Source organism: Zootoca vivipara, chromosome 10 (assembly GCF_965207765.1).
Source record: "Zootoca vivipara chromosome 10, rZooViv2.hap1.1, whole genome shotgun sequence".
NCBI lineage: Eukaryota > Metazoa > Chordata > Lepidosauria > Squamata > Lacertidae > Zootoca > Zootoca vivipara.
In genome coordinates this window covers 48852161-48867525 of record NC_142593.1, presented here as the reverse complement: position 1 = coordinate 48867525, position 15365 = coordinate 48852161, and the positions used below count along the sequence as shown (strand labels likewise).

Genomic DNA, 15365 nt, shown 5'->3' with positions numbered 1-15365 from the left:
TAAAGTGCCAATTTAAATTGTGTTCTATTGTTGCACACCATCCTGGTACTGCAATATATATATAAACAGCAGAACTGCTGTATATAAAATAAATTAAAAATAGGTCCCAGGGACAGCTCTGCCTCCAAAAAAAGGAGAGGCTGCCCCACAGTTACAGCACCACTGGAGCAAAAGTCCTCTTTGGTTTTCCATCCATCTCACCTGACAATGATAGGAGGCTCTCCATGTTACCTCAATGTCTGTGCATGCCCATATGGCCAGAGGAAGTTCTGATCCAAAGCCATTAAATGTCGTACGTACAGAGCACAGGCTGCCAATGTGTACGCTATGGAGGCTCATTTGGGACTGTTGGCAAGAGAATGTAGGACAACTGTGTTTTCCTTACATATTCTTAATTCAAAAAAGTGAACAAATCTTAGCTTAATTGTTCTTTCATTGAGATTACAGATACAGTCATACCTCGACATCTAAACGAATCAACTTCCGAAGGTTTCGACTTCCAAAGTTGACAACCCCGGAAGTCTTTTCCCCGCGCGCGCAGTCCACACATGCACAGAAGTGCAAAGTCATGCTTTGCACATGTGCAGAACGGGCGCTTCAACTTCTGAAGACTTTGACTTACGAAGACAGCCGCGGAACGGATCGTCTTCGTAAGTCGAGGTACCACTGTATAGTGTAAAGGAGTTAGAGAAGAGCTTTCAGCAATATGCTGGGACAGGTGGGAGGTTTGATTTGCCTCGAAAAGTGAACTTGCCAATTCACACTTTCTAAAACAATAGGTGCACCGATGTACAGCCAACCATCAAAATTCACACTACTCCGTATTTTGCAAGGCTGTTCCCCAGCCAAGCGAATGTGTACAAAATTGTATATTCCAACGTATGCATATAAATGCATATATTTGTGAAAATCACATTTTATCAGGGGAAATTGCCTCGCGAAAATTTGTATACGAGGCAAAACTGCACACATCACATGAATAGAGCAGGAGAAATTTGCACACAAATGCTGAAGTATTTTCAGGGGGGGGGAGGATTCGCAAACCGAAGTGAAAATGTGGACGACTGGACTGAACAAAGAATGGGTTTTTTTAAAAAAAGTTACTTGAAAGAACACTGTAACAACTGAAAGCATTAGCAGGATTTTGAAAACACTTGCAATGAAGAGAGAACTATGATAAAAAATAGAGTTTTAAGAAAATATGGAGAATACGATACAATGCAGTTTGAAAATAATATCTGGGGAAACCATGGAGGGGTGGGGGGAGGTTCAGGGATTCTGAGAATCCTGTTTGTAAAATAATTATGATTTACCGGTATGTATGATTATAAATGTTAAAAGTGAAAATGAATTTTAAAATGTGTAAATAAATAAATAAAAAAGAAGACTGGGAGAACGAGCAGCTGATACTGGCAGATCCCTAGCAATATGGAATGAGAGGGAGAGGAAGCTCAGTTAGCCTTGGTAGGAGAAGTGGGTAGTATAATAATAATAAATAATAATAATAATAATAATAATTTATTTGTACCCCGTCCATCTGGCTAGGTTTTTCCAGCTACTCCGGGCGGCTTCCAACAAAAATTTAAAATACATTAAAATGTCACACATTAAAAACTTCCCTGAACAGGGCTGCCTTCAGATGTCTTCTAAATATCAGATAGTTATTTATCTCTTTGACATCTGATGGGAGGGCATTCCACAGGGTGGGTGCCACTACCGAGAAGGCCCTCTGCTTGGTTCCCTGTAGCTTTGCTTCTCGCAGTGAAGGAACCGCCAGAAGGCCCTCGGTGCCGGACCTCAGTGTCCGGGCAGAATGATGGGGGTGGAGACGCTCCTTCAGGTATACTGGACCAAGGCTGTTTAGGGCTTTAAAGGTCAGCACCAATACTTTGAATTGTGCTCAGAAACGTACTTTGAATTGTGCTCGGAAAAGTGTCCCTATTTTCTAATGTGAAAGATTGAGCAGTATGTACTCTTACCAACTTTTCCTTCACACCCGCTTGCTGGCACAAATGCCATGCCACTCAGCATGCACAGAGAGCCTTTTCCTGTACTTTGGACTGCTTCAGATAACCCACCCACCCCCATCCCCTGTGTACATGTATGGATCTGCACTTTGGGGACAAAGGGCTTTTCGATAAGATGACATGCTCAAGCCTACCAGCAGGGCCGTCTTAAGCGCCCCTGGCGCGACGGATCCCTCCGGTGCCCCCCGCCCCGTTTCCCAGCACGGTGGGCGGGCGGGCGCAGAGCGGTTGCCGTGGGCGCAGGTGCGCGGCGGACCAGCGGGCGGGCACAGCTTGTGGTGCCCCCCCGGCCGGCCGGTGCCGTGGTGCCCTGCACCACCCAGCCTGGCCGTAGGGCCGGCCCTGCCTACCAGGCATATACAAAAATCGAGCAATGAAACTATACAAGACAGGCTACAGCTCATATATGTACAGCTGAGTGTACCAACACAAGACTATGCAGACAGGTGACATTCACATTTATGAGTATATTCCACATGCGACTGGAATTCTAAGAACCATGCACAATGCTTGCTGAAGAACAAATATTGCAATAATGGAGCAGGGTGTGGAAAAGTAAACACCAGATCTTTTGAAGTTTCGGAGCCTAAAAGGAACAGACATTTTCTCCCCTGCCTCCACACTTCTCCTGAACGTCTTTCCAATTCCAAACTTGCTCTAATCATCCTTTTCTCCCTGCCATTCTTTCTTCTGTTGAGTGACAACAGTGGTCTCTGGGCACAGGGTGAGGATGCCAGAGGGAACCATAAGCAGAATGCTACCAATGCCCAAACTGGGTCACATTTGCCACCGATCTGAAAGGCAATTGAGGAAATGCCAATTGGCGAAGACTCCCACGGGAAAAGAAGCTCTTCTCTACAGTACTGATTTACTTCTACCTCCTCCATGATCCTGATTTACCACTTAACTACCCCCGCCCTGGTGCAACTACCCCCAAGAAAACTTTCCCCACAAAGTACAGCAGCTGTCGCAAGAGTTGCAGCTGGAATCTGTTTCCGCCCTGTGGAACGCCCTCCCACCAGATGTCAAAGAGAAAAACAACTTCCAGACTTTTAGGAGACATCTGAAGGCAGCCCTGTTTAGGGAAGCTTTTAATGTTTAATAGATTATTGTATTTTAATATTCTGTGACGTGGGGTTCATGATTTCAGCTCTCTTGACATAATATGCTGGAGACAGTTCTCTAGTAGCACTTCTTTATTAAAGCAAACAAGACTGAGCTCTGAGGAGAGGAAAGCTACATTTATAGGGACGGGGGACTAGCTAGAAAGGCATACTGTACATTTTGGAGGGAACAATATCAGGCAATCACAGTGCTGCCTTTTGGAGGAAGCCAATAAGACAGAGAATCCAAATACAGCAGCTTAAATGAACCAATAGTAGCTGTACCTTCTGGAACCAAAAGGCAGTTACTTTACCCTAATGCAAATACAGACAATAGTAATGCATATATACAATCCTTTGACTCAATACACAATATTATTATTATTAGTTTACAACAACTTAGTGCCAGCAGCATGACCTAGGGTGCTGTGATCACAGATTCACACATCCCCAAGAACCGCAAAAGTAGTTATACACAGCCAAGTAGGTCGGGAGAGCTTTGGGCTCGTTGCTCTCGAAACAAAAAGTGCTTTTTCGAACCAATGAGGTTTTCAAATGTAGTTCAGGATAAGGTATCTGGTCTCTTGACCAAAGGCAGTGCTTAGGGAGGCAAAAGTTATTGGCCACACCTAAGGTAACTATTTGAATCCCGGCCTCTTATCATTTACTAATAAGATTCTCAATCAGCGATGGAGATGAGGCGGGCGCTGCAGAAAGAGGTCAAATATATTACAGATATTGTGCTGCTGGAGATGTGCGATTCCAGAATCAGTAGCAGAAGCAGCACGGTTGTCTCTCATTCACTAGAGCAGGGGTAGTCAACCTTTTTATACCTACCGCCCACTAATGCATCTTTCTTGATGGTAAGATTTCCTTACCATCCACCAGTGCTCAATGGAAGGAAGATTCAGCTTGTGCCATAGAACTCCCTACCGCCCACCTAGAATCCTGAAACGCCCACTAGTCGGTGGTGGGAACCAGGTTGACAACCCCTGCACTAGGGTCAAGACACACAGGAAATTTATATGCTCACTTAATATACAAGGGCAGAGGAGTGTCTGTTCAGGTGGAATAAAGTTCAGATGGAATCTTGGAGAACCAGGTGGCAGTAGGAGTAGACATGATAAAGTGCAGTAGCTGAAGAAAAGATGCATTAAGGACTACAAATGCACTCAAATGTCAGCCAGTGAAAAATGCAGCCACGCAGGTAATGGCTGGTACTAGGAAGTTGATTTGCTACACTTCATGTGTATTGTACCAGTTGCACTGTGTGACAGTGTGTTCCCAGGCCCAACACAAAGTGCTGGTGGTGACATTCAAAGCCCTAAGAAGTTTGGGAGTGGGTTACTTGAAGGACCGCTTTCACTCTCACCACCCTGCCCTTATCATGCCATCCACATTACAGGCCCCATTCATGTACCCACCTACAGGCCCGGCTCTAGGGGTAGGCTGGGTGGTGCGGGGCGCCAGGGTGCCAGCCCGGCAGGGGGGCATCGCGTGGCAGAGCCGCGCGGAAGCCGTGCTGCGCCCTGTGCCCGCCCACCAGCCACGACAAGAAACGGGGCGGAGTGGGGGCGCTGGAGCGATCTCCGCACCAGGGCGCCCGACATGGTTGAGACGGCCCTGCCCACCTATGAGAGCAAGCAGAACGGCAGGCACACAGGACAGGGCCTTTTCAGCAATGGCCCCACTTCCTGTGAGATTGGGCTTGCCTTATCCCTACAAAACCTCAAGCAGGGTCTAAAGATATCTCTGACATTTTTATAGAACAGTTTTAAGTGATCTGGGGATATGGCAGGCTGTTTTATTCTATTCACATTGTGTCATTTACACCTGTGATGGGCAGGCTCTTATTTTAATGTGCTAATTTTAAAACTAAAAGTAGATTTAGTTTTCAGCTGTGTTTTGCTGCCTTAAACCACATTTGTCACATTTTCCGGCATTAAAATATGTTAAATAAAAAATTGATATTGAGAAAGAAAAGGAAGACACGAAAGAAAGCAGCTCTGGGCACAGACAGCAATTAGTTCCAGAAAGAATGAGTGGAGGTAATGTTAAGAAGCAGATAAAGGAGGCCAAAAGTAAAATATAAAGACAGCAACACAAGATCTCTAAGAGTTTACATCAATCACAATATCAAGCAGCTGAATACATACTTCTACAGTTCCCTCTTGTCCATTTAATTCTTCACAAAAGGATCCGTCAGATATGCACAACATATTGAAGATAAGCAATTGCTCTTGTCATTTTGAGCAATCCCTAACCAAACAGCCTCATGGAATATTATCCTTCATTAAAGTTGTATTAGTTGCCTTTAATTGCTTAAAGATGTATTAATTGCTCCTGTAACAGGAGATTCTGCCAGAAAAAAAGAGTCCAATTTGCACAACCAGATATGCTTCGAAAATATTAACAAGAGTTCAAACCAGGTCAAGCATGACATTAACATGTGTCAAGCTGAAGATGAGTGTTCAGAGATCTTCCCGCTTTATCACTTGGATCAAAATAAAGGCGATAGAATACCCAAATCCCAGAGCAGAACAGGACCTCCTTCGCGTATTACAGTCAATCTTGGCACTGAACTGGGAGATTCACAGGCTAGGCTTCTTCTACCTCCTTTTTTGAAAGCTGGAATCTCACTTCTGAAATAGCATGAGCGACTCTATGGATTCTAATTTCACAAAACACCACGGTAACACCTTCTGTTAGCCCTAACTAGTATAAAATAGCACAGAAATACAAAGCATAGGCTTCTGAACTTAAAAAGGATTTTGGAAGTAGATACGTTAAATTGTATGATGAATTACACAGATAATTTCTTCCACCAGGGTATTTCTAGCTGTAGTGCTGGCTGGTGCCTAAAACAAGGTGGCATTCAAAAGCCCAGTATCTTCCAACTCACCAACCCACGGCCAAACCCATCAAAGTTGACAGTGCCCTGTTTCCCACACCCCTCTTATTTCTATCCTTAGCTACCAATCCTATTGCACATCTACTTAAAGTGTGTGTGTGTGTGTGTGCGCAACACACACACACACACACACACATTCTCTTGTCAAATTGCTCAAGACTGTTCTCAGAAGTTTCAAGCTTTTTTAAAAAAAAGTACTTGAACAACATTTCTCTAAACGTTTCCCCTAAGAGGAAAGGAACCAGATTTGCAAAGCTTCAGGCATAGATTGTGCATAAAACCCAAATGCGAACCAGGAAAACTTCAGAAGAAAGTCGGTTAATTTCTGCACCTCATAAACCATGAGCTAGGATTATGCCCACACGCCCTTCCGATCTCAATCTATTTGCTCTTAAAATACCACTAAGATATAGATTTGTGCATCTGTAGGCAGGTGCGGAACCAAGTTTGAAAGAAAGCATGTCTCCCCAAGGCCATCTGATTATATATAAGCAAAGACCAGAAACCATATTTCTAAAAGGCTATCACCAAATCTCACGCATAAAGCAGTTGAAAGGAAAAAAAATGGGGAAAACAAACAGTGAAACTTATGAAACACCTGCAATTGTTCTTCCTGGAGCCAATATATATTCCCCCGACCCAACTGTCGTTCTAAGATAAAAGAAAGTGTTGGGACAGAATTTATGGTGGGGGTTGCCTTAGTTGGGGTGGCCGAGGGGCTGACATTGTAGGATAAGGTTCTGACATGCAGGGGGTCACAGCCACACCATATATCCAAAGCACTATTATACCACTCTAGCACCAGCAAGAGAAGAACCTAATCAAGGTGGTCTTACCCTTAAAGAACTCAAGTTGAACAAAACTGAAAGTGGCGCCATAAAGTCCACTCCAAAGCTGCCCCAAAACACCACTAGTACCCTATTTGGACTCTGTTCAGCTCAACTTCATTATTATTGTTGTTATTTTGTTTGTGTGCAAAAAAAGCATTTCCCTCCAGTTTTCTCCCTCCCTACCTCTGGACACTTCAGCCAAAAACCACCACATTCTAGCTAGCACTTGATGTGCGTTGGGGAGCAGGGAGGGAAGAGAGAGCTGGAATCACATGCTCTGCATTGCAGAAAGAAGCTTGAAAATCTAGTTTGGAGCTATCCAAAAGGCGTCTAAACAAAACAAAACAAAAAACCCTATTTTCCTCCAAGTGGTTTACAGTTGCCAACTTTTTTGCAACACTGTCTGGAAGAGCCGTTAGACTGGATTAAACTTGACTTACCTGATGAGAAACTTGTCCAGAATTAGAGATACTAACGAAGCCACTCTTGACTGTTAAAAATGTGGAAAATGCATCACTTACCAGAAGGTATGTGCGATTGTGCTACCTAACATCCTTAGTTAGAGATCTGTGTGCCTATAAAACAAATTACAATTCTATAAGCACACAGCAACATGCAAAAAAATCAGGTAAGTGCAAGCATGCCAATATTCACTCAGCATAGAATCAAGGCACACCTAAGGCAGCTCAGGAAAACACACATCCTGTTATTTAATTTTATAACTATTTATTCAGGCTTTCCAACAGAAGCCTGGTGCCTTTTTACTATATTTGGCAGCATGAATTGTTGATCTTAAGCCTGTTCTAGCAAACCAGGAAACTAAAAAAAACCCTAAACAACAGCAACACTGACAGAACTGAGCTAAAGCTACCAGTCTAAGCCTGTCCACATTTTTTACGATTTGTACAAAATAAGATGGTTACAATTTCCAGAATTTTCTTTTCTTTTTCACCTTACGTCTCTCCACATTATGTTGTTCACAGGCGTTTACAGAACAGGAGCTTAGGTTAAATCACTGTAAGACGATAAACAGTCTTAGCCCCACAAAAACAAAGCAGCATTAAAACCCTTAAGAGCAGAATTAGCCAAAACACTCAATCTCACTGAAGCAGCAACTCCGGAAAAGAATATACAGTACAGTACTCTTCGTTTAGCGTCCAAATGATAGAAGTGTAGCCATCAAGAACCCTGGGAGGGGTGTTCCCGAACAACTGCTTAGCTGCAGACTAGCACATCTGATGGCACTGCCAGCTAACAAAAGCTTCTCTCTTTTTCTTATGGCTCCCACGTGCTGAGGTAGTAATGAGAAAAAACTTCAGGCTCGCATGCTAGAGACAGACAAGATCATGAGCTGTTGTTTTTAGACCAACTGGGCATTTTAAGAGCATGAGAGGAGCAAAGAATCATGGGAAATGGCAGCAGAAATTTGTCTGTTTGCAAATAGTGGTGACAGGCGTCAATCAAAAGTGTGAGTACCCCTGCAATCCAAATCAGTGATTCAGATGATTCAGATTTAAAATTAACCAACAAAAGCAGACCATTCCTGTTAAATGCTACATAAATGAATTGAAGCTGATCTGCTTTGGAGGCCCTGTTCCAGGTACCTGTATTGTTTTGAGGGGCATATGGCAAATGGGAGGGACGTGGGTGGCGCTGTGGGTTAAACCACAGAGCCTAGGGCTTGCCAATCAGAAGGTCGGTGGTTCGAATCCCCACAACGGGGTGAGCTCCTGTTGTTTGGTCCCATCTCCTGCCAACCTAGCAGTTCAAAAGCACAAAGTCCAAGTAGATAAACAGGTACTGCTCCGGCGGGAAGGTAAACGGCATTTCCGTGTGCTGCTCTGGTTTGCCAGAAGCGTCTTAGTCATGCTAGCCACATGACCCGGAAGCTATCTGCCAGCTCGCTCGGCCAGTAAAGCGAGGTGAGCGCCGCAACCCCAGAGTCGTCCGCGACTGGACCTAATAGTCAGGGGTCCCTTTACCTTCACGGCAAATGGTTAGGACCTCTGCCATATTGGCACCAATGTATCCCTTCCAGTGGCAAATGAATATTACTTTGTCTTAAAGGACAATTGGAGACTTTTCTCAGGGTGGTGGGGGGCATGTGTGCTGTGTCCCATTGATGTAGTGGTGGTAACACCCCCCTTCTTCTGATAGGAAAGGAGGGGGCAAAAATGGGGGGGTCAATGAGCATCAGTTGTGGGGGAGTGAGAAATGTCCCTATTTTCATCTGAGGAATGTTGGATGATATGAAAGTCTGAGACCAGAGAAGGCAATGAAGAATGGGAGGCGTGGTCTACTTTACATTGTGTGTGTGCGCGCGCATGTCTTTAATAAATAAAGTTGCAGGGAATCTGGAGCTGCAGAAAGCGAGTTCTCACAAAATCAACCCCAGCACATACATGCAAGCACTGACCAGAGTGAGCTCTGCCCAAAGAGCATGCTGGAGCCAAACTACTTTGCCAGAAATTAAAATGCTTGGGTGCGACCACCAGCACCTGTAAACCTGCCTCTCATAAACAAGCAAGCAGAAGGTGATGTTCCAGATGTTTCTCTTCTGAGTAACATTTGGCCACGCAGTGCATCTGCAGACCCATACTGTTCAGTGCACGCGGATTCCACAAGCAGTTAGGCACATTTCAACAGAACGCACGTTCCGCTATTATATAATTAACAACAGTCACATCTTGGCTCAGCGTAGCCAATTCACATAGACACCAGGGAGGAGGTTAACTAAAGCGTAGTGTGAAGTTTTGTCACTTGGAATGTGTCATGGAAAGTGTGCCCACAAAGCGTGAATGCAGTTCACTAACCAGCAAGGCATCTGCCTAAAGAATGGAAGTGAGGGGAAGAAAAGAAGATCTGAGCAATTGGTACTGTTGTTTAGCATCACATGGGAATAGATGTGCTCCTTTAAAAGGAAGCTAGCCTCATGTTTAAAGGGAGTGGCCTGGACCCAGGCAACAGGTAGACCTGCTTGTGCTTCCATGCATGTGTAGCCCCTTTTATGTTGCACATCAGGATGTGTGGGAGCAGAGGAGGAAAGCAGGCGTTCCAAGTCAGAGCATGCCCTTTTGAAAACGGTATAGTCTGAAGGTGGGATGATGCAACTTCAGAAATTAAGGTGCAGCAAAATACCAGGAAGAGAAAACATTTATTTCCACAAACAGGGGTGTTGAACAAAAAAAGAATTTATTTTTTTAAAAATAATAATACAATGCAGTTCAATATTCAGTCTTTTCAGACCCACTTTTAATTTAACACTACCTACAACATGGGACCCACTTTTAATATTTGTATCATGCATGCCTAATGTTGCCCTTTGTTTCCAAGGTGAACAGATGCAAATGAGGGCACGGATATTGTACCTGTAACAGCTTAGCAGAGGAAGGAGTTTGGGCAGCTACAGGTTCTCTCAAACCCAGCTTAGTAAGTCACACCTGCCGAAATTCTCCTTCATAAATCTTAAAAGATACTCATTTGCTTCTGGTCATTCTGTCTGTCTCTCCTTGGCCTCCTCTCCCCCACTCTATTTTTTTTCTTATTTAAATGTTGTGTCAGTTGTACCATGGTTGTTTGTTACTACAGTAATTTTAATAATAATAATAAATTATTATTTGTACCCCGCCCATCTGAGAGCTTGAAACCAAGTGAAGATGTCTGAGTGCCACCATGGCACCTGAGATCTTCACCAACTGGAGGCGCGCGCTTGGGGATCCTTGGATTGTAATTTTTTCCCCACACTTATACCACAACCTGTAGAATACTGCCTGAGTTCTAGGGGCCTACGGTGGTATGCAAATTTAATTAATTAATTAATTGACAATATATCTCAACTCGCTTTTATATATGCTCTATACAGCTGACTGTGCCCCCAAATACCCCAGCAAGAAGATCATAAAGTTTGCAGATGATACAACACAGGTTGGTTTAATCACAGCTGAAGAGGGGGAAGTGGCCTATAGGAAAGAAAGTTGAGCAGTTGGGGGAGTGGTGATGCAGGAAAAACAACTTACTCCTTAACTTACAAGAAAACAAAATAGATTATTGTGGACTTTAGGAAATTTAAATTGAATATTCAGCCACTTATATTATTGAGGGGGAATGTGTCGGAACAGGTCTCTGTGTTCTGATTTCTGGGAATGGAGAATGGGGAGAAAACAGCAAAGACCTGATGAAGAGAGCACAACAGAGGTTATACCTTTTGCGAATTCTCCGCAAAATAATCTCTCAAAGGACTTGTTGATGGCATTTTACCATTGTACTGTTGAGAGTGTATTAACTTATGGTCTGTGTGTATGGTTCGGGAGCTGCACGGCCAGGGAAAAAACAATGCTGCCCAGGGTTGTAAAGACTGCGGAGAGAATAATTGGGTGCACTCTTCCCACCTTGCATCAAATCTATGCTTCCAGGTGCCATAAGAAAGCTGCAGAGAAAGCACAGGATAGTGCGCACCCCGGAAATGATCTCTTTCAGCTTCTGCCTTCTGGAAGAAGGTACAGGGTTATGAAGACTAGAACTAGCCGCCTGAGAAAAAGTTTCTATCCAAATGCGATTTTGGTTTTAAATGCAGTGTAAGGTAGTCTTTATGGGGGTATATTGTATTTAATTATGGAGTATCAGAGTCTGTGGGGGGCTAATCAGGATGGGATAGCAGGCTTGTTGGTTTTGAATGTCTGATGAAGAGGGGTTTTTTTCCATTTCGTTGTTCTGTATGGGACAATGACAATAAAGATTATCTATCTAACTCCTCCACGTTCAGGAATGCTAAACAGTTGATCCAATTGTTCAGCAGCACACAGGGTTCCTGCAACAATATTAAAGAGCCATTACATGCAATCTAGCTGTCTTGTGCTTCCTAAAACGAACCAGGAACTGAGAAGCACCTGCTTTAAACTTTTAGCGAAAAGGAACTGAAAGTTGTGTGGGAAAGCAAAGATGTTGTGATCCAACACGATCTGTCCCAACGGATCTGTAGTAATGTACCACTGGAGGACTGATTAAATCAGGGCAAAAACAAGGAGGAGTCACGTCGAAGACTAATAGATTTACTGCAGAATAAGCTTCTGGGCTACAGCTCACACCATGAGACACATGAAGGGAATCATTCTGCCCATCCCAATGTGGCAGAATTAAAATAGGCATTAAACCATTTAGGTAACTAAAAGGAGACGAAAAAAGCAAGACGAAAAAAATTCAATAATGATATATAGATAAATAAGCAGAGACGCTGTATGTTGATTTAGTGGGCTACCACTAGAGAAACAGTCTGTACGTATTTTGTGGAAGTGGGTTATATTATGGAACTGAAAAAACCAACTGCAGCCATCTGCTGAAAAAGAATAGGGATGTGGGTTCTTTTCTTAACATCATGAAGTATCTGATGGTATTGTTCACTGTATACAGTTTAAGATATTTCTAAAAAAGCATATCCAGAATTTAATTTTTTGCAAACTTTGTCTTACTATATATTTAAAAACACACCCTTATTTACATTACATTGCTTCAACATACACTGCGGAATATATGGAAGACTTTCCATTATTTTGGTTTTCAAATCCACAGGTGCATTTTGACTGTGCCTTGTAATCAAGTCTAAAGATGTGTTTATCATGCATTTTAACAAAGAAGTAACAACAGCACAGTCCTAATTGTGTCTATTCAGCAGGAAGTTCCTACTGAATTCAATGGGGCTTATTCCTGGGTAAATGGGGTTACAATTAGTACAGTCCCATTTTCCAATCTAATCCTAGATCTATAGCAGCACGGTGGCTTTCTTCCTGCTATAAACCATTTAGATTTCTTATAGACGCAATTTAATTGTTGACTTTTTTGCCCAGCAGAACAGAATGCTTATTATATAAAGAGCAGGGAAGAAAGAGATATAGTAAACAGGGAATTACTTCCCTTGGGCCAGAATGAAATGGGGCTAATTAAAAGTCTCTTCCAGCACTAATGAGAATTGCTTGCAGCATTCAAGTCAGTTCTGCACCTATACAAACTTTCCAGGGCTAAAAAGAAGTTGCAAGACTGCTGTCTAATGATTTCTTACTTGCAAATTTCTGTAGACATCAGGAAGTACAGAAGTACCCTGTTTCCCCTATTTTAAGACGTACAGTAGTCATAAAATAAGCCATAGCAGGATTTTTAAGCATTCAAGGAATATAACCCTGAAAATAAGACATAGTGATAGGCGCAGCAGCAATGCCGGCCGCAGCAGGAGGAGGGAAAAAATAAGACACCCCCTGAAAATAAGCCATAGTGTGTTTGTTTGTTTGTTTGTTTGTTCGTTCGTTTTTTGAGGAAAAATAAATATAAGACAGCGTCTTATTTTCGGAGAAACATGACATATAAGCATTGAAACTTCATGTAGAAAGGATCAGAAGTCTGATGCAGCATTGCACAGGATGCTTTAAAGCAGGGGTGGGGAGCTCTCCAGATGTTGTTCTCCAGATGTTGAACCCCCACATCAGCCCCAGCCACCTTAGCCAATGTTCAATGGGACCAAGAACATCTGGGGGGGCACAGGTTCCTTATCCTTGTTTTAAAAGTGCACTTACTGACAGCTCTGGAAGAGAGTTTGAGACTGTTCCTACAGAACACTATCATGCTACAAATGGTTCAAAGCCTAATTAGCACAAATTTCTACCACCATGCCTGGAGACAGGCAATTAAGTTTTGTATCCACAGCAGTGACCAGAGGAGGAATGACCGCTGGGAGGAGTGGAAAGAAGAAACGCCATGGTGCATCTGCAGCAGCACAACTGGATGACTTCATCTGCCCCAGCTGCAACAAAATATGTCTCTACAGCCACAGCAGGTGCTGTAACCTTACAACAATTCGACTTCACCCACAAAAGCATACTTCTCCATTGTCTCCAGAAATGGGCAGATACCAACAAGCCACCAGCAATCATTCCTGGTCACCAAAATTGTGTCACCAAGTAATTTCTGCCCCCTTCATAGTCTATGTTTCTGCCAGCAGTGATCAGTTGCTATGGCAGTGTTTTGTGGTAACCATAAGCTAAAATACATTTTTATTTGGCCAAACTTTTGGGTCATAAGTGACTTTGTCTTTTACTGAGTCCCACCAGAGAATATATGTTGCTGGTGATGATTTAACTGTGATTTTACCCATTATTTTATTATTGTATGTTTTACTAAGTTTATTGTAAAAAAAAGAAGAAGTACACAGTCTCACCTGGTGTGACAAAGTTCTTTCACCAAACATTTCCCACCATGACCTTTATAGAAAGTTGACATTAAGTAATACAACGGACAATATGCTTTGTAGCAGAATGAATGTTTGGCTTAGCATGTCATCTGCAACCCCTGATTGTGGTTCAGCTCTGTCCTCACAACCATGAACTGTAGCCAAGGTTTCTTCTAGACCAGGGGTGGCCAACTCCCAAGAGACTGTGATCTACTCACACAGTTAAAAACTGGCAGTGATCTACCCCCTTTTGGGGGGGGTTCAGGTCAAAGTTGTTGAGCTTTTCTTAGGAAAGAGGTAAAATGTTGAGCTTTTTTTAAGGGGAGCCACAGTTGTCCAGCTTCTTTGGGGGGAGCCAATGATCTACCAGTGATCTACCGCAGACATCCAGTGATCTACCAGTAGATCACAATCTACCTACCTGTTGGACATGCCTGTTCTAGACTACTGCTTCTGATAAGCGAGGAGAGCACTTAACCACAAGCCCAGATTCAGACAACATGCTAAGCCAAACCTTGACATAGCTCAAGGAAGCTCAGGAACAAAAAGGCCCACAGAGGAGCAAAGTGGCAGTAAAGCCAGTGTTTGTTTTATCAAGTCATGGAACCAATTCCAGCAAGTTATCAAACCAGATCCCCCTTCCCTGCATGCTGTAGTCCTAATGAAAATGGCAAAAGAACCCAGACGAGGTTGCTAACCACACAATTAGGGTAACATGTAGCTTTTGCCTGAAAAGGACTCGTGAAAGTCAATTAATCATTCATACAGAGTTTTCCCTGATCAACTTGGCATGCACCAGCAAGATTGAGCAGATAGCAAGATATCACATAAAGGTGAGATAAGATATATTGGGGACCATTCAAGTACTGGACAAACTGAAAACGCCTACCGTATGACGCATGGTAGTCTGTGCACTTTAATAGCCCTTTTCCAACGGTGTTCCCTTGTACAGGAAACTTCTCTACTGCAAAGAGGCAAAATGTTTGAACTTTACACTTGTAAAGTTCAACAGAAAGCAAACCAGTTCTGAAGACATTCGTGTAAAGCCAAAGGCAGCTGCATCTCTCAAGAATGATTTCTTAATACTGTATCAGAGGAACTGAGGGTGATGAAGCAACAGGACCAACCTCTCGAGTACAGGGATCACAAGACTCACAATGAATGTGACCTAACACAGGTAAAAAACACATCTGCAGTCATACTCTGTGCTTGTGATGTTGTTGAAGGAAACTTACTGCACCACCAACATCACATCTACACAATGTCATTCGGTATAGCTGT

At 43.1% G+C, this 15365-nt stretch overlaps 1 protein-coding gene across 2 annotated transcripts in view; it reads right to left on the bottom strand.

The window, feature by feature from the left end:
• The window catches only part of ATP8B1 (ATPase phospholipid transporting 8B1), a 75667-nt gene that overhangs the window by 48891 nt on the left and 11411 nt on the right, over positions 1-15365 (bottom strand). The window contains exon 1 of one of the 2 annotated variants that reach the window (XM_035100986.3): positions 8015-8038. The exons of the other annotated variant lie outside the window; for it this stretch is intronic. The gene's annotated coding sequence lies outside the window, so the exon portion shown is untranslated. Of the gene's footprint in view, positions 1-8014; positions 8039-15365 lie in introns of those variants that run through there. 2 annotated transcript variants of the gene reach the window in all.